The sequence below is a fragment of the Coregonus lavaretus genome, assembly GCF_964263955.1.
Source record: "Coregonus lavaretus genome assembly, contig: SUPER_35_unloc_2, whole genome shotgun sequence".
Classification (NCBI taxonomy): domain Eukaryota; kingdom Metazoa; phylum Chordata; class Actinopteri; order Salmoniformes; family Salmonidae; genus Coregonus; species Coregonus lavaretus.
This window is the reverse complement of record NW_028167180.1, coordinates 1,181,348-1,199,827: the sequence shown is the minus strand read 5'-3', so window position 1 is coordinate 1,199,827 and position 18,480 is coordinate 1,181,348. Positions and strand designations below refer to the sequence as shown.

At 45.6% G+C, this 18,480-nt stretch overlaps 1 long non-coding RNA gene across 2 annotated transcripts; it reads right to left on the bottom strand.

Moving 5' to 3' along the window:
• Window positions 1-1,579: 1,579 nt before the first annotated feature.
• On the bottom strand, window positions 1,580-2,228 carry LOC311110265. 2 transcript variants are annotated; one of them, XR_014610696.1, is made up of 3 exons: window positions 2,188-2,228; window positions 1,844-1,994; window positions 1,580-1,627 (listed from the first exon to the last, which is right to left on the bottom strand). It is a non-coding gene; the product is annotated as an uncharacterized lncRNA (long non-coding RNA). The 2 variants fall into 2 exon arrangements; XR_014610697.1 differs by having other exon boundaries at window positions 1,587-1,634.
• Between the last annotated feature and the right edge of the window lie 16,252 nt (window positions 2,229-18,480).

Sequence of the window (18,480 nt, the reverse complement as noted above, 5' to 3'; positions counted from 1 at the left end):
CTCTCCCACAACGTTATCCCTCTCTCCTACAGCGTCCATCACAATTACATGCACATGGCAAATTATGCAAATTAGGCGATGACGTCATTTAGCGACTTCTAGCGACTTTTAGGACAGCCAATAGCTACTTTCCTTACTGAGGAGTTGGCAACATTGGCTCTCGATGGTGCAGCTGTAGAACGTTTTGAGGATCTGAGGACTCATGCCAAATCTTTTTAGTCTCCTGAGGGGGAATAGGCTTTGTCGTGCCCTCTTCACGACTGTCTTGGTGTGTTTGGTCCATGATAGTTTGTTGGTGATATGGGCACCAAGGAACTTGAAGCTCTCAACCTGTTCCACTACAGCCCGTCGATGAGAATGGGGGCATGCTCAGTCCTCTTTTTTCTCCTGTAGTCCACAATCATCTCATTTGTCTTGATCACATTGAGGGAGAGGTTGATATCCTGGCACCACACAGCCAGGTCTCTAACCTCCTCCCTATAGGCTGTCTCATCGTTGTCGGTGATCAGGCCTATCACTGTTGTGTCGTCGGCAAATTTAATGATGGTGTTGGAGTCGTGCCTGGCCATGCAGTCATGGGTGAACAGGGAGTACAGGAGGGGACTGAGCACGCACCCCTGAGGGGACCCCGTGTTGAAGAAATGCTGGCGGACATGACAGAAGCCAAGCTTGAATTGTCTTGGGGGTGTGGTTTGATGTGGGGGTTTCTTTTCCTTGCCTCCACCAAGACACACCCATCTATCAGAACCTTGCCCGCAGCTGTTTCCCTGTTGAGAGCAATAACTACAGGCAGATCTATGGTGAGATGCAAGACGAAGCTTTTGAATAGGTAAGTAGCCTACAGAGTAACTTGAGAAGAATGGAATTGCTGAATTTATGTAGATATTCTAAACTAAGTGTTTTGATAACATTCAGATGTAGTAACAGGTCCATATAGAATAAACAACCCTTTACATTATACCATAGAAGCAGTGTTCTGCTAATATAAAAATGTGCACCTTTTAGCTTTCATTGTCATTCCCAGCCAATTCAGATACTGTACCTATCGGCATTTTGTCTGGCGGTAATAGGGCTAACTTGGCAAACATGTCAGCATACCTGCCAACTTTTCAAAAAACCTTGGAGTGAGATTTTGTCCTGGGTCCGCCTGGGTCCTGCAGTCGGTGAAAAGCAATTGCACGGCCTGCGTCTCAGAACTGCGGCCGCCTTGATCTCATGAGGTTATCGTTGCCCACGTGTGCATGACGTCAGAGAAAGTCGGGATCAAGTCGGACACAAATCTAACCAGCATGCATTGGGCGGTGATCGCCGGTGATCGATTCTGCACAGACCTGGCTCATCTCAAATGAGCCTCTTGTCTATGATCTGTCGGCATGGTTATACTGGCCTGTGGCCTTCTTGGTGGCCTTGATGATATCGGAGGGGGGGTCCCATTTGATGCAGGGCTCCAGATTGGCCATCTTTATGGTCATTATTGAGGACAGGGTGCCATCCAATGCTAGGCTGTTTCTTCTCTTGGTTTTGTTCAGTCCCACAACTGAAAACACCCTCTCAGCATCTGCGTTTGCATGGGGCAACACCAGGACAAGCTTGGCGACGGCAGCAAGCCTCTCGAATTCTTTGGCTCCTGTCACCTATGGAAAATGCATTAAAATACAATGGAAAAACATACCTTGATTTTTACTGTAAGTATACTGTAGGTTTATCCTTTAACAAAGTTCAGATAAAAACATGCATAATTTGCAACATGCATGACACATATATGCATGCAACAATTTTAAGCAACAGATGTAGCCAAGCCACACCTGCCAAAAGGAAAGACAAAAAAGGAAAAAATGTTTACCTTATGCTTCCGGGTTGCCATTTCAGCCCAGAAGCTTTCCATTTCAGTTTCGTCCTGCAGGGATATCATTGGCATGGTCTGATCATTTAGAAACTCCTCACCCAGAAGGTCATGCTCCTCTGGCCCATGGTATGGGAGGAGATGGGGAAACCTATTTATGAAAGTAGAGTTACAAGTTGTTACGTTTTAGGTATATAGTCATCAACCAGCAGCAGTTCATACACATCTTTGAGGAGAAGCCACATAAGAATATCTAATGTGCAGTTTAGGAGTGAACACCTCATCATAAAACACAGGGTATTTTAGCTAAGATGATAGACAATAATTAGAGAAAAAAAACGAACCTTTCAACAAAGTACAGGACATCTTCGATGTCACTTTCAGCCCTCTGCCGTACATCTACAAATTGTGCGTGCTTGATCAGTGGCTCTTCCAGGCTCTTCCAGTGGCAGCTTCTTAAGTGCATAGTCCACAGCACTTGTCAGGAAACACAACACAGCTTCATGGAATGAATCCACCTGCTGTGGTGTGATGTCACCCTCGTCGAGTAATCTGTTAAGTTTAGCCCTGGTTGTGAACCCAATGTTCAACTTTCTTCCTGTCACAGATACAGCATATCGGTATAAGGTACAAGGCTAAATATCACATATCACAGTGTTTGATCATAATAATAGTCAAATACTAACCTGGTAAATGGTCTGCCTTTTCTTTAAAGGCAATTTCACATGGCACTGCAGAGCTGCTGGAACCATAAACCTGGAACATAGCTTGCGTACGAATTTCACCATCTATAACAGACATTTACAAAAATAGTAGATGAAACCTGTTTTAGAGGATCCCTGCAGATATCAGCAAGAAACACAGAATGGAAAAAAACTGCAAAATCCAATCCCACCTCATCATGTAACAAAAATATTGATGACTGCTCTCTCTGAAGCAGCAAGTTGAAAGAAGTGAAAGTTGGTACGGTGGCTTGGAAGAACAGCAGGTACACTTCTGTCATGGGGTCAGTGAATGTCTGCACAAGTCTACTTCTATTGCACACATGTCCTGTATTTATGTTAAATTCTTTGGAATACATCTTACCTGTTCGAAATCAGCTGAGTTTACATTCACCACACTAAATCATGTTCACACGCACAAACAAATAATTCCTTTCAAGATTTAAAGTTTAAGAGAGTGAGTACTCAATTGGACGACATTTCATTGTTACATACCTAGTCTCTGCTCAGATTCTTATCAGACTTATTGAGGTAGTGACCGTTTCTTCTCCTGTTGTCTTTTTCTGTCGCTAACTTTGGGGTGTAGCGCATATGGTTCAGTGGCGCTCATCAGCGCCATCTACCGTCAGGGAGTTTGAAAAAAGGAACGAACAAGTCTCTGCCGATTTTTTTTGCGTGAGAAATTGGATGTGTGGCGTGAGTGCGTGTGAAAACAGGCAAAAACGCGTGTCACACGGCGAAAGCGTGAGAGTTGGCAGCTCTGTGTCAGAGTGGTCATACCTTCCTGTGTGTTGTCCCGTATACAACAGGAGGTCCCTGATCCTAGTGCAGAATACACAGGGTTTCTCCCTCCCCGTATTCACTGATAACATTCAATTCAATAATAGAAAAAGACAATACAAGTAAAAGTTGTATCTAGTAAAAATGTTATGCCGACGGCCAGGTCTCCGTTTAGAGTATCAAGCCTGTCTGTCAGTGTGGACTTCATCACATGATCTTGCAAGTCTCCATGTGCTGGCTCCATACATGTTTCTGTGAACACATACAAAAAAACACATACACACGTAGTCACTGTTCTATTACCAATGGCAGCAGCGGCGGCCGCTGATTGGATGAATACCCGAGGCACGAGACGGTTAGAGTTGTCTACAAAGCAGCGTGACAGAAATATGATGTGAAGTTTTCAAACTACCGGTAGTTTATTTGAGAAGATCTATTAAGCGATCTGTGCATTTGGACATTTGGATAAATACACCTATTTCACTTTTGCACGTAAAAACAAATGACCACTGCTTGACATGTTGCCACTGTTGTGAAGAGATTTGATTATGCTATTTAGAACAAGCAGCCAGCTCATGAACGAACGAGCGCACAAGGGAGAACGCAACCATCACGCAGACGCAATCAGTGAAAACACATGATCTAACTGGGGATAGCTAGCTAACATAATGACACAAAGCATGATGAGCTAGCCAGTCAACGTTCATTCTGAAAAAAACGTCATATTTCCGAGTTAGTCAGATATGAGTTTAGAAAGACTTGACATTGCATGGGAGCTAACTAGCTAGCAAACTGCTTATCAAAGCTAGATAGCTGGTAAAATTGACCAAGAAATAGACCAAACTGTTATAATTTATGCTAAATTCTGCGATTTCATTGGGGCAATTCCCCCTCATACCAAATAGCTGGCAACACATTTCAAGCAACATTGGAAGCCCTGTGCGCCCACAGACAGAGGCAGAGGCGCCCACAGACAGAGGCAGAGGCGCCCACAGACAGAAGCAGAGGCGCCCACAGACAGAGGCAGAGGCGCCCACAGACAGAGGCAGAGGCGCCCACAGACAGAGGCAGAGGCGCCCACAGACAGAGTCAGATCTAGCGCCCACATACAGAGGCAGAGGCGCCCACAGACAGAGGCAGAGGCGCCCACAGACAGAGGCAGAGGCGCCCACAGACAGAGGCAGAGGTGCCCACAGACAGAGGCAGAGGCGCCCACAGACAGAGGCAGATCTAGCGCCCACAGACAGAGGCAGAGGCGCCCACAGACAGAGACAGAGGTGCCCACAGACAGAGGCAGAGGTGCCCACAGACAGAGGCAGAGGCGCCCACAGACAGAGGCAGAGGCGCCCACAGGCAGAGGCGCCCACAGACAGAGGCAGATCTAGCGCCCACAGACAGAGGCAGATCTAGCGCCCACAGACAGAGGCAGATCTAGCGCCCACAGACAGAGGCAGATCTAGCGCTGGCAGTCGCTGAGGAGCAGAGTAGTAAATAACTAAACAGCTTGTTTTGAAAAATATATTTTGAAAGAGGAAAATGTACACATTTACCACACTTTTATGAGCATTTTAAACATAATCCATGAATTATATAATATATATATATATATATATATATATATATATATATATATATATATATATATATATATATATATATAGCTGTCATCAAGGCAAAGGGTTGCTACTTTCAAGAAAATGAAATATAAAATATATTATGATTTCTTTAACACTCTTTTGGTTACTACATGACTCCGTATGTGTTATTTCATAGTTTTGAGGTCTTCATTATTATTCTACAATGTAGAAAATAGTAAATATTATGAAAAACCCTTGAATGAATAGGTGTGTCCAAACGTTTGACTGGTACTGTATATATCAATTGTATAACTGTGTTTTTTCAATATGTTTTTCACACGTTGTTTTGTTTTTTACCAATCGCAAGTGGGACGCCACCCATAACGCCCTAATGGGCGAGCAGCCGCTGAAGGGCAGTTAGGATAGGTCACATCTGACACACAAATAGGTACTATGCTAAAGTTTGAACAGGTCAGATAAAACCTACCCAATTATGGTCTCCCCATCAAATGACCAAGGCTGGGATCTGGCAAAAGCATCAACAGTCCTCTACAACTGTCGACATAGGCAGAGTTGAGACAGAGATCATCAGTGACACATGGAATGAAAAGGGTGTTGCAAATACTGGGCATTTCTTCTGTACTGTATTATTAGTAATCACCTTCAGTCCCACATTGTGGATGTGTTGAGTGCCAGGTCTCTCTCCATTCAGAGACGTCAGTATTAAGCCTGTCTGTCTGTCTGTCGGTCAGGACTCCATCACATCATCTTGCAAGTCCCCAAGTTCCGCTCCATGGATGCATCTGTGAAAACATACAGTCACTGTTCTATTACCAATGGCAGTTAGGATAGGTAATATCTAACAAACAAACATATCCTATGTTGAAGTTTGAACAGGTCAGACTAAACTACCTAATTCTGTTCTCCCCATAGACGGCCGTTGGTGAGCAGGCAAGAGGTTATGCTGGGTGTAAGGTCTTTGCCAGAGCCCCATTGATGGGCATGGCAGCTTAGATCAGCTCCTGGTTCCTCACCATTTCGACAATTTATCTTCTTAAAATGTGATTTTAAACCTAACAGTAACATTAACGCTAACCTTAAATACACTGCTAACCTTATGCCTAACCCTAACATTAAATTAAGACCAAAAAGCACATTTTTGTTTTCATGAATTTTTATGAGATAGTAAATGTAATTATGTGGCTGTGGTAACTAGTGGAAACCCTATCTATGCTTTACAGATGTAGACTGACTGTAGCTCCAGATTTAATTAGATTCAGGCTGATGACGTCGTTACGGTTTGTTGCTCCTAGTTCACTGTATTAGTTAGACTCAAACATCAGTTAGCTACCACCATATCTGCATCCATTATTTAGTTTTGCCCTAGACAATACAGAATACACTTTTATGAGCTATGAACTAACTTGCAAATCTGACTTGTAGGCTAAAGTTAGCTAGCGTGTAGCTAGCGAGCTAGCCTGCCTCGCTAGCATTATAAAATGATAACAGGGTTTCGGGGATGATGGTGTTGATGTGAGCCATGACCAGCCTTTCAAAGCTCTTCATGGCTACAGACATGAGTGCTATGGGGCGATAGTCATTTAGGCAGGTTACCATGACATTTTTGGGCACAGGGACTATGGTGGTCTGCTTGAACTTGTAATTATTATCGACTCGGTCAGGGAGAGTTTGAAAATGTCTGTGAAGTCGCTTGCCTTTGGTCAGCGCATGCTCTGAGTACACGTCCTGGTAATCCGTCGGGCCCTGCATCCTTGTCAATGTTGACCTGTTTAAAAGTCTTACTCACCACCAACGGTCGTTGCACACCAAGCTAGCGTTACTGGTGCAGACTTGGGGAACGACGAACTCCAACCACCTATCCCGCATTGGGTCTTTCGGCAGGACATACAAACCATAGAACTTTGGCTGTGAAAGCATTGGCCTATCCGTATGAGGCTTTTCAGTCTCAAACGGTCGTCCTTTGAAGGTGTTGGGGGCGACGAAACAACAAATAAATGTTTAGAACAAATTGATGCCACATAGGCAGTTTTAAAAGGGATTAGATGCTTTTTAGGGACAGTCACTCTTTAATACACATAACCACAACTGAATGACAACCTACTACTTACTAGACTACATAATATTACTTTACTATTGAATTACAACATAGTACCATACTATTAAAACTAACTGCACATTTCACACATTAACTCTCTATATAGTATTATCACGCTAGTATTATTAGCACTAAAGATATGTGACTATTTTAGATCATGATCAAAAATAATAATACATATAAATACTTTCACTTGGTTGTGAAATGGTGTGTTTAAACAAAGAATTAATACTTTTTTTATTAAGATATCACAAATGGTTTACCTGTAAGTACAAATCTATACTGTAGGCGCTATGCAATTAGAGAGAGATCCAGAATTCAAACAACAGACTAATACTGTGTATGTCTGAAGCCCATATGATTTGATTATGTAAGGTGAAAGAGTCAGTCCTTGCAGGTGGCTGGGCTAACCTGTGGCTGGGACAGACAGGTGTTGAGTGATATGAGTGATAATGCTTCCATTTCTGCTAATGCCAAAATGCAAATCCCTGAGCAGGTTGAAATTGCATCTATCTGTGTGTGTGTGTGTATGTGTGTGTGTGTGTGTGTGTGTGTGTGTGTGTGTGTGTGTGTGTGCATGTGCGAGCATACAGCATATGCATTTTGTTAATCAGTGTTTTGTTCACGAGACATTTTAATAGAATTTCTAGTCAAATATAATGACTTGCTGTAAACAAATCATGCAATGCTGCTCAATTCATCAACGCCCACAGGTGTGTGTATGTAAATAATCCAACACGTGACCTGTTAGGAAGAATACAGGAGAGAGAGCTATGTCTAAAATCACTCATACATGTAGGTGCTGTACATCTGGGTTGGAGAACTACGAATATCTCAAAGCAAGGTTCTAGTTGCCAAACCAACTAAGGTACGTTATTTTAAATTTTAACATCATTGAGTACGTGATTTTCGACTAACCGTTTTACATCTCATGTTTTCATTCAGACTTTCTGAGACAATGCACAATATTTTGACTGACATAACAGTAGACCTACGTATATCAAGTTATTTTTATGTATGTTTGTATCAGTATATTGCATCAGTATTTTGCAAACAATATATAAAAACATAAAGTCATTAATCGTGTAATCTCCCCTCTCTCATATCTCAGTGGGCTCGGATATTGTTCCACAAGGATGAATGCCTCTTCAGGAAACCACACTTACTTTGACAGATGGGATGTTTGCTTGGTCCAGGGCTATGTTGAGCCAGTGCTTTGCCTTTCTGCCTATACCCTGTGCTTCCTCCTGGGGACACCAGCCCTGGTCTGGTGCCTCTGGCTCTCTCTGAGTGGAAGTCTCTCTGGAGGTCTCAAACCCACCGTTATCTTCTCAATTAACCTGTTTGCAGTGGAGCTGGTGTTCTGGGTCCAGGGTCTCCTTGAGATGGTCAGCTACCTACTCAGCCAGAATGTCATTTTACGGAACACTGTTTATGTCCTGTATTACCCCACCTGGACCTGCAGGCCCCTGCTTCAGAGCTGCATCTGTGTGGAGCGCTACCTGGCGGTGGCCCAACCTGTGGCTTTCCTCAAGTACAGGCTCCGGAGGTACAGGGTGGCGTGTTCAACAGTGGTCTGGCTGCTGTCACTCGCTTCTGCATGTTCTCCTATCACTTCAAGGGGTTCTGAAGAAGCCGCAGCTTATGTTCTCATTAGTGTCTATTGCCTTGGGGTGGCCGTCATTTCTCTCTGCTGCTTCTTCATCCTGCGTGTGCTGAAGCAGCCTGGTCCAGGAGAGGTAGAGGGGGGGAGTGGGGGAGAGAAGAAACAGGGGACGACAGACCCACACAAGATGAGAGCTTTTGGGATCGTCTTAACCAACCTGGTTATCATCTTGGCGAGCTCCATCCCGGTGGTTGTTGGTTACGCCACCCTGTCATCTAGTCTTGACTACTACTGCAATGTCTTCCCCATATTATTGATTGTTAATATTTTCAGTGTAATGATCTCACCCCTGCTGCATCTCAACAGAGAGGGAAGGCTGCCATGCCGAAGAGGGCCAGAGTTACGTTAGACTTACAGTTGCGGGCACTAAAAGTATGTTTTTCTGTGACAAACTATCGCTAGGAGACGATAGTGCGTTCCAGTAAATGTAATTAAAATTGTTCTGCCAATGCTGCGGCGCAGACTAAATTCTTAGTGCCTGCAACTGTAGTTTGAACATACATAGACAAGGCCTAGGCGCATAATATTTTATATTTTGATAAATCATTTTGATTGTTTTAATTTGTTGGCATGACGGTTTAAAATGAAAACCTATGATTTCATGAAACCAATTTAGATGTGGCAAATGCGTAGAATAATGTGTAATCTTTTATTTGATAAAGTTTTTGTTTTAATTTGGTGTCATGTAGCAATAGCATTTTGTGAGATACATCCCGTTAGCATTAGAGTTGTTTTTAAGTAAAGCCACATCGCTTGTTTAGCATTTGTAGTGAATGTTGGTTTGATTTATTAATTATACAACTATTACTATGATAGGGTGGCTAGTAGGGGTGTAACGATCCATCTACTACATCGATGTATCGATTTATATTCATATGATCCAACTACATCGATCTGTGCTCGGCGAGTTGGCCTTTTGGACAACATATATCGATCTAACATTGTTTTAAAATGTAATAAATCGATTGTATCGATACTAGGAAATAACCCATTGGATTTAAGCACGTCAGACTTTATATGCAGGGGTGCACATAACTGGTACGCAGATACGCAAGCGCGACAAAAATCAGGAATGCGTAATGCCACTTGTGTTACTACGCGCCTTTGCGTACTTGACCGATCTTCTCATCTAACCTTACACATGACATGTTGCTTGTCAACTACTGTCAGGGATGTCCAAAAAGCAACAGACATTAAGCAGCTTCTTTGGCGTTTCGCCACCTACAAAGAAACGCCAACTAGAGCCAGAGCCGAAGAAAATACTTTTTTCGGAAAAGTGGCTTGAAGCTAACGATGAGCGCACTGAAATGTGGTGCAAGATTTGCCGCTCAAATCCACATCTAGCAGACAAAACAGGTGCATTTTATAAAGGCTCAAAGAATTTCAACCATCCTTTATTTGACAAACATGAAAAGAGCAAGGAGCACACGAATGTGGCGCAAGCCATTGCTAAAAGCTAGCCGAGAATAAATGTCCAGTCGCCCACTTGCCAGATGGCGAGACAAGCTGAATGAAGAACAGCGGCAAGCTCTGTTTAATATTTTTCTCTTTCCATAAAGCTAAACACGCACGTCCCATGTCTTCCTATTCTTAGGATGTTCCTTTACTGAATGCTTTTTGATGGATCTGAGGACATCACAAAAACTGAGCAGGAAATAGTTTACATTGTGTCTGTGTCCAGCAACGGAGAGTTTACTTCGGACTTTATTGGACTGATTGAATTGGGTGCTGACCGAACCGCACAGGCCATAACAGACGGACTTGTGAGACTTTTGGTAAGTTTCATAATACCAGATGGTCTGCATGGAGTCATGAAACACTGTTAAAAATATCAAGACTATTGCCAGCCATTAAAATGCAACTGGTTACCAGGTATTTATTTCAGTCACACTGGTTGAATTTTTGGCTAAAAGGTTACTGAATCGATTTCAAGTCACTGAATCGTTTCGGATCATATCGTTCTAAATGAACCAATATCGTCCTTGAATCGTATCGACAACCACGAATCGTGATACAAATCGAATCGTTGTTAAAACGAATCGTTACACCCCTAGTGGCTAGATATTGGATTAGACCTATTCATTTAGCATTAGCATTAAGTAATGGATTGCCTTTTTCTTCATATTATGTTGTAATTTGAATGTAAGTCCTTGTCTGTCACTAACATTACATAATGTTATAGAAATGTATGAGGGCTGACTGTGCATGAGACTTGGCTAATGGCGTCATCATTATACAACATTTAAACCCAGACAGTTCACACCCCTAGAAAACCATTATGTTTCAAACACACTGGAAGAAATCTTGGAACAACTTGACGTAAACTTTGGTTATTTGAAAAGTAGATGCATGTCAATTCAAAAGTCAATACGTGAAATATAGGCTAGTCTAGATGCGATCTTGTTTTGAGCACTCTTCACAGCATACTGTAGGAGCCAAGTCCCAACCCCTGGACAGAGTTATAGACACTCGTTCTTCCCTGATAAGAACAAGCCAGAGCAGGTACAGTGGAAACTCAAATTCTTACCATGTCCTGTAAAACCACAGTAACTTCAATCAATTTGTAATATTAACATTGTCTATCTCTGAGTAATTACGCTTAATTCCTGTGATGATAAAACTAGCGTTTTACATTAAGTGTTAAACCTCTTCAGATCAACAAATTATCTTTCCTCTTGTTCTTCCTATTCTTCAGAGATGAAATTAACAGAGAACATGCAACAATGAAGGACCCAAACTCCTATTTTCACGAATCCATCAGGTTTAAACTATTACGACTCCTGGTGCTGGGTGTGGCCCACCTGTCTGCCAGTCTACCTGGGAACAGAGGTGTTCAACTGCCTCCTGGGCCTGGTCACCAACACCTGGTACCTGGGCCTGGTCACCAACACCTGGTACCTGTGGCTGGTGGCGGGTGGCCCTTCGGTCCAGGTGAACCAGGAGATCTTCACCATCAACCAGTCTGGCACGGAGCTTCTCTACTGCCTCTACTCACCTCTATTGGTCACCAACGTTCTCTTTTTTTAAAGTTTAGCCCTTCATGCTTTCAGGGGGAGCATTTTCTTTTTGTTGTGATTTTCTTATCACCTCATTCTCACAATTCCAACCTATTGCTAACAAAATGTAACCCCCAAAAATGATTTATATACTAATCAAAATCATCTTTTAACTTGTATTTCATCCTGTAAAACAGTTGTTTAAATACGTTTTAGTGATGTTCTATATAGAATTGTATTGCTGTATGTTTTAAAAGAAGTGTGGAATAAAGCTAATCTAATTGATTCAACAGTTCAGGTCCCTGTCTGTCACTTGTGATTACAGCATGTCATCAAATATGTATGCCCATTCAGTGATAAATGCACCTGTCTTGGCTAATTGTATCACCTTTAGGAAACATGGAAACCCAGACCGGGCCACTGGAAAACCCATTAACTTTCAAGAGCATCGGGAAACTGCCTGATGTTTTCATTAGCTATTTGCATGACAGCCAACATAGTCTTTTAGCTGATGTAACTGCCTCTGTTTAGGATATAGTCCTAATTCTGGACCTTCAATATTGTTGTGTTTTAAAATAAAACTATACACACAGACTGAAACATTGAAAACATATTTTACTCAACCTGTTTTTGGGAAGTGCAAATGATGTGGTTGTATGAGTTTTTTAAATTAAATATCCCCACAAGTTGTTGCCAAGGCAGCAGCTACTCTTCCTGGGGTCCAAACAAATTAAGGATAAAACTAAAATTAAAATAAAACAGTGCATTTAACATTATTACACAACTACATATCTATAATACAACATTTATAATCCCACCACACATAGTTGTGTGTGTGTGCTAGCGTGTGTGTGCGTATGCAGGTGTGTGTGTGTGTGTGTGTTTGTCTGCTTTGTTCCATATGGTGTAGTTATATCTGTTTTTTAAATCTGATTTTACTGCTTGCATGAGTTACTTGATGTGGAATAGATTTCAATGTAGTATTTGTATTTGTATTTGTATTTATTAGGGATCCCCTTTTTGCCTTGGCAGCAGCTACTCTTCCCTTGATCCGAACACATTAAGGCACATACATCACATATAAAACAAAAGATAAAACAGTACATCATATAACATTTTAACACCTCTACATATCTACAATACAAAAATGTTTAATGGCTCTGTGTAGTACTGTGCATTTTCCAGAGTCTGTACTTTACTTGGGGACTGTGAAGAGACCCCTGATGGCATGTCTTGTGGGGTATGCATGGGTGTCTGAGCTGTGTGCCAGTCATTTTAACAGACAACTCAACATGTCAATACTTCTCACAGAGATAAGTAGTGATGCAGTCAATCACTCCTCTACTTTGAGCAAGGAGAGATTGACAAGCATGTCATGGATGTAAGCTCTCTGTGTACATTTCAGGTCCAGCCATGCTGCTCTGTTCTGGGCTAACTGTCATTTCTCTCTTTGTGGCACTTGACCATATGACTGGGCAGTCATTTGTGTAAGTGTCGTATATGATAAGTGCCCTTCCTTACAAACGTGCTGAAAGTCAGTTGTTAATTTGTTTACTGTGAAATGGCATTGTATCTGGTCAAACACAATTTTTTACAAAACTTTGCTGAGGGTTGGTAACAGGCTGATTGGGAAGCTGTTTGGGCCAGTAAAGGGTGCTTTGCTATTCCTGGGTAGCGGAATGACTTTTGCTTCCTTCCAGGCCTGAGGGCACAACCTTTCCTGTAGGCTTAGATTGAAGAGATGGCAAATAGGAGTGCCAATATAGTCCGCTATCATCCTCAGTAAATTTCCATCCAAGTTGTCAGGTTTCTTGTCATTGTTGACAGACAACAATATTATTTTCACCTTTTCCACACTCACTTTACGGAATTCAAAATTACAATGCTTGTCTTTCACAATTTGGTCAGTTATGCATGGATGACCATTTTTACTGTAGTTTTCTTAAAACGACTGTAAAAGCTGAGTGATTCCCCAAGTTCCAAAGCTTATATAGGGTTGCCAGGTGACATACAACGCCTCCTGGTGGCCATGTTGGAAGACCACCGCATCAATTCTTCATTCAAAAACAGCAGAGCGTTACCCCAAGCTGCAAGACAACAGTGCCTAAAACGTCTTCATTCATCATCGTTGTCCATTTCTGTATCATATTTGGCTGCTCTAACAAGACAGGAAAGAACTGGTAAAATACATTTTTTTACAGTTTACCGGCAATCATGAAACACCAAGGAGATAAGACTCAAGAACCTTCAGAAAAGCAAATAAACATTTGTAGTTGAGCTACAGCATTGCACTAGCACAGAAGTTGAGTTACAACATTGCACTTCCACAGTCGTTAAGTCAGAGTATTTTATTACTAGTTGAGTGACAGTATGCCGGCACTGTTAGCCGCGTCACTGTATTAAATATTCAATTATTTTATTAGCAACTGTGCAAACTTCATTCTTTCAAGGATCAGAACTGAATGAAGTACCCGTTGTGATTGGTAGTAGAGGTAGCAATAAAGGTAAAGTAGTACTGGTAGTGTTTCATTCTAGACCACAAACAAACATGATAGAAGGCCATCTAATAAGCTGTGTTGGTAATTAGAACAAATACAATCCCACAACAAACATGTGTACACACACCTAAAGCAAACACACGCCTGCATTATTTACAAAATGTTATTTTCTCTCCCCCTCTGGATCCCTTTACAATACACTTCAGCCATTTGACCCTTCACCCCCTGTACTATACCCTCTGACCCCTGACCCCTGACCCTACTCACTTGTTGCCTGGTTTGGTCAAGGTTGTACAGGCTGGAGCTCTCTGCTGCTGGCCCATGTTCTGGACCCGCTTCTTCTTATGGTTATTTTGCATCTCCTGGCCTGCCGCCGGACTGTCTGGGACTCACAGAACAATGGAACCAGATCCCAGTGAAAAGCTGCAGTTAACACTGTTCTATAATGACTACAGGCTTATCCAGGACAGGTCCAGTTAATACTGGTCTATAATGACTACAGGCTGATCCAGGACAGGTCCAGTTAACACTGGTCTATAATGACTACAGGCTGATCCAGGACAGGTCCAGTTACCACTGGTCTATAATGACTACTGGCCGATCCTGGACAGCTGTAGATCCAGGCTGATCAAAGTATTAGTGATACAAATAGCTGTCTTCAGAATCTTGATTCTTTAGAATCTTGAGTCTTTAGAATTAGAGTATTCGGGAACACAGGTTTGTCTTGTTGGGGTTGAATTATCCAGCGTCTGAGGACAATTAGAACAAAAAGGTAAAAGGAGAACAAACCATGTTCATTCATGGTTGGAGAAGAGAGATTTCCTTCTGGAACATTACCGTTGAGAAACATCCATGTGCAACCGAAGCAGTTCATGTTGAAGTGGCCATGGTTCGCTGTTCGTCCCGCTTGCTTGGTCTCTCTCGCTCTCGCTGTCAATCTCCCTGTCTCACTGGCACTCGTTCACTCCCTCTCCCTCTTCCCCCCCCACTCTCATTTCTATGTCACTCAGTTTGCTCATCTTCTGTACGTCATCCTTTCTGCCCCATGTTTCCTCACCCACAACTGTCTCCACTCTGTTTCTCTCTCCTGTCTCTGCATTCCCCTCTTCGCTCCTCCCCTCCCTCCCTCCCTCCCTCCCTCCCTCCCTCCCTCCCTTTCACACTCTCTCAGCACCCAGCTGTGTTACGGAGCTCTATTGAGACTAAAATACAACCGATACAGAGCTCTATGAAACCTAATAAATACCCAATGCTGACCCCGTGTGTAAGCTTTGTACAGGGAACCTACCCAGACCACTCTAGACCCTCTACTGTATCCTCACTCTCTAATCACAGAAACATAGCTACCCTATGTCTTCAAACAACAAAAAGCTACTGTCCTGTACACACCGCTGCTGGACTGGTGGCTATGAAGGGGCAACGCTTGTAGATCTGTTGAGGGAATTCCAGGTGAAGCAGAGTGCTAGGGAACCTTAATCATGTGGACAACTACTAGACTGCTGATTAAGAGGTACCAGTGCATCAGTCAGGGCCAGGCTGACAGAGCATGGCAGAACAGGGGGCCTCAGCACCAGCCAGGGGAGGAATGTCCTTATGCACTTCCTTGGTCTGGGGGTGGGAGGGGGGGGTGGGAGCTTTGGGAGGGAGGGGGCATGTAGAGGAAGAAGGGTGGGGCTATGGGGGGCTTCTTTGGGGTAATGCAGCTGTCACAGAGCGGGGTTGAGAGACAGGGAGGGGGTGAAAGGGAAATGGTTGTCCTAGATAAGGTCTTCCCTTCGCTCACTGTGCAGAAATATTTACCAACACACATTAACACTTTCTATATAGAATACATAGTATTAACACTTTCTATATAGGCTACATAGTATTAACACTGTCTATATAGGCTACATAGTATTAACACTTTCTATATAGGCTACATAGTATTAACACGTTCTATATAGGCTACATAGTATTAACACTTTCTATATAGGCTACACAGTATTAACACTTTCTATATAGGCTACATAGTATTTGTCACGATCGCTTACAGACGGGACGGACCAAGGCGCAGCATGATATGCGTACATGTTTATTAAATATCAAACACAACGACAAAATAACAAACAAAACGAGTCCAAGGCAGCACAACACAACATACCTTAACACGGAACAAGATCCCACAACCCACTAGTGCCAATAGGCTGCCTAAGTATGGTCCCCAATCAGAGACAACGAGCGACAGCTGCCTCTGATTGGGAACCACACCGGCCAACATAGATCTAGACATACTAGATTCTACAACAATGAACAAACACAACAAGGAAAATCACACCCTGACTCAACAAATAAGAGTCCTCAGAGTCAGGGCGTGACAGTACCCCCCCCAAAGGTGCAGACTCCGACCGCACAACATAAACATAACAGGGTAGGGGCCGGGTGGGCATTCCGCCTCGGAGGCGGATCCGGCTCAGGGCGTGATGACCACTTACTTTCCGCCTCCCTGTTGCGCCCCTGGTCTGGTCTGGACCTCGGCACGCTGCTTCCCCTCTCCTTCCTCCCACGAAGTACCAAGCCCTGTCTGGACCCTGGTGTGGGAGACCCCGAACCTGGAGAGGGGCTGATGTCTGGGTCTGGACTGGAGCCGCTGACCGGAGCTGGACCGGGCACCGGTGGAGCGGACTTCACAGGCTCCGGACTGGAGCCGCTGACCGGAGCTGGACTGGGCACCGGTGGAGCGGACTATTCTGGCTCCGGACTGGAGCCGCTGACCGGATCTGGACTGGACCCCGGTGGAGCGGACTGCTCTGGCTCCGGAGTGGAGCAGCTGACCGGAGCTGGATCAGGCACCGATGGAGCGGACTGCTCTGGCTCCGGTGTGGAGCCGCTAACCGGAGCTGGACTAGACCCCGGTGAAGCGGATTGCTCTGGCTCCGGAGTGGAGCAGCTGACCGGTGCCGGACCAGGCACCGGTGGAACAGGCACGGACCGTGCCGGACTGGACACACGCACCACTGGCTTGGTGCGAGGGAGGGGAACAGGCCGGGCCGGGCTGGCGACGCGCACCACTGGCTTTGTGCGAGGGGCAGGAACAGGCCGGGCCGGGCTGGCGACGCGCACCACTGGCTTGGTGCGAGGGACATTAACAGGCCGGACTGGCCTGGCGACGCGCACCACTGGCTTGGTGCAAGGGGCAGGAACAGGCCGGGCCGGGCTGGCGACGCGCACCACTGGCTTGGTGCGAGGGCAGGAACAGGCCGGACCGGGCTGGCGACGCGCACCACTGGCTTGGTGCGAGGGGCAGGAACAGGGAAGGCCGAGCTGGCGATGCGCACCACTGGCTTGGTGCGAGGATCAGGAACAGGCCGGACCGGGCTGGCGACGCGCACCACTGGCTTGGTGCGAGGGGCAGGAACAGGGAGGGCCGAGCTGGCGATGCGCACCACTGGCTTGGTGCGAGGGGCAGGAACAGGCCGGGCCGGGCTGGCGAAGCGCACCACTGACTTGGTGCGAGGGGCAGGAACAGGCCGGGCCGGGCTGGCGACGCGCACCACTGGCTTTGTGCGAGGGGCAGGAACAGGCCGGGCCGGGCTGGCGACGCGCACCACTGGCTTGGTGCGAGGGCAGGAACAGGCCGGACCGGGCTGGCGACGCGCACCACTGGCTTGGTGCGAGGGGCAGGAACAGGGAGGGCCGAGCTGGCGATGCGCACCACTGGCTTGGTGCGAGGGGCAGGAACAGGCCGGGCCGGGCTGGCGAAGCGCACCACTGACTTGGTGCGAGGGGCAGGAACAGGCCGGGCCGGGCTGGCGACGCGCACCACTGGCTTGGTGCGAGGGGCAGGAACAGGCCGGGCCGGGCTCGCGACGCGCACCACTGGCTTGGTGCGAGGGGCAGGAACAGGCCGGTCCCAGCTGGCGACGCGCACCACTGGCTTGGTCCGAGGGGCAGGAACAGGCCGGGCCGGGCCGGGCTGGCGACGCGCACCACTGGCTTGGTGCGAGGATCAGGAACAGGCCGGACCGGGCTGGCGACACGCACCCCTGGCTTTGGTGCGAGGGGCAGGAACAGGCCGGGCGGGCTGGCGACGCGCACCACTGGCTTGGTGCGAGGGGCAGGAACAGGCCGGGCCGGGCTGGCGATGCGCACCACTGGCTTGCTACGAGGAGCAGGAACAGGCCGGGCCGGGCTGGCGATGCGCACCACTGGCTGGGTGCGAGGGGCAGGAACAGGCCGGAACGGGCTGGCGACGCGCACCACTGGCTTGGTGCGGGAAGCAGGAACTGTCCGGACCGGACTGGCG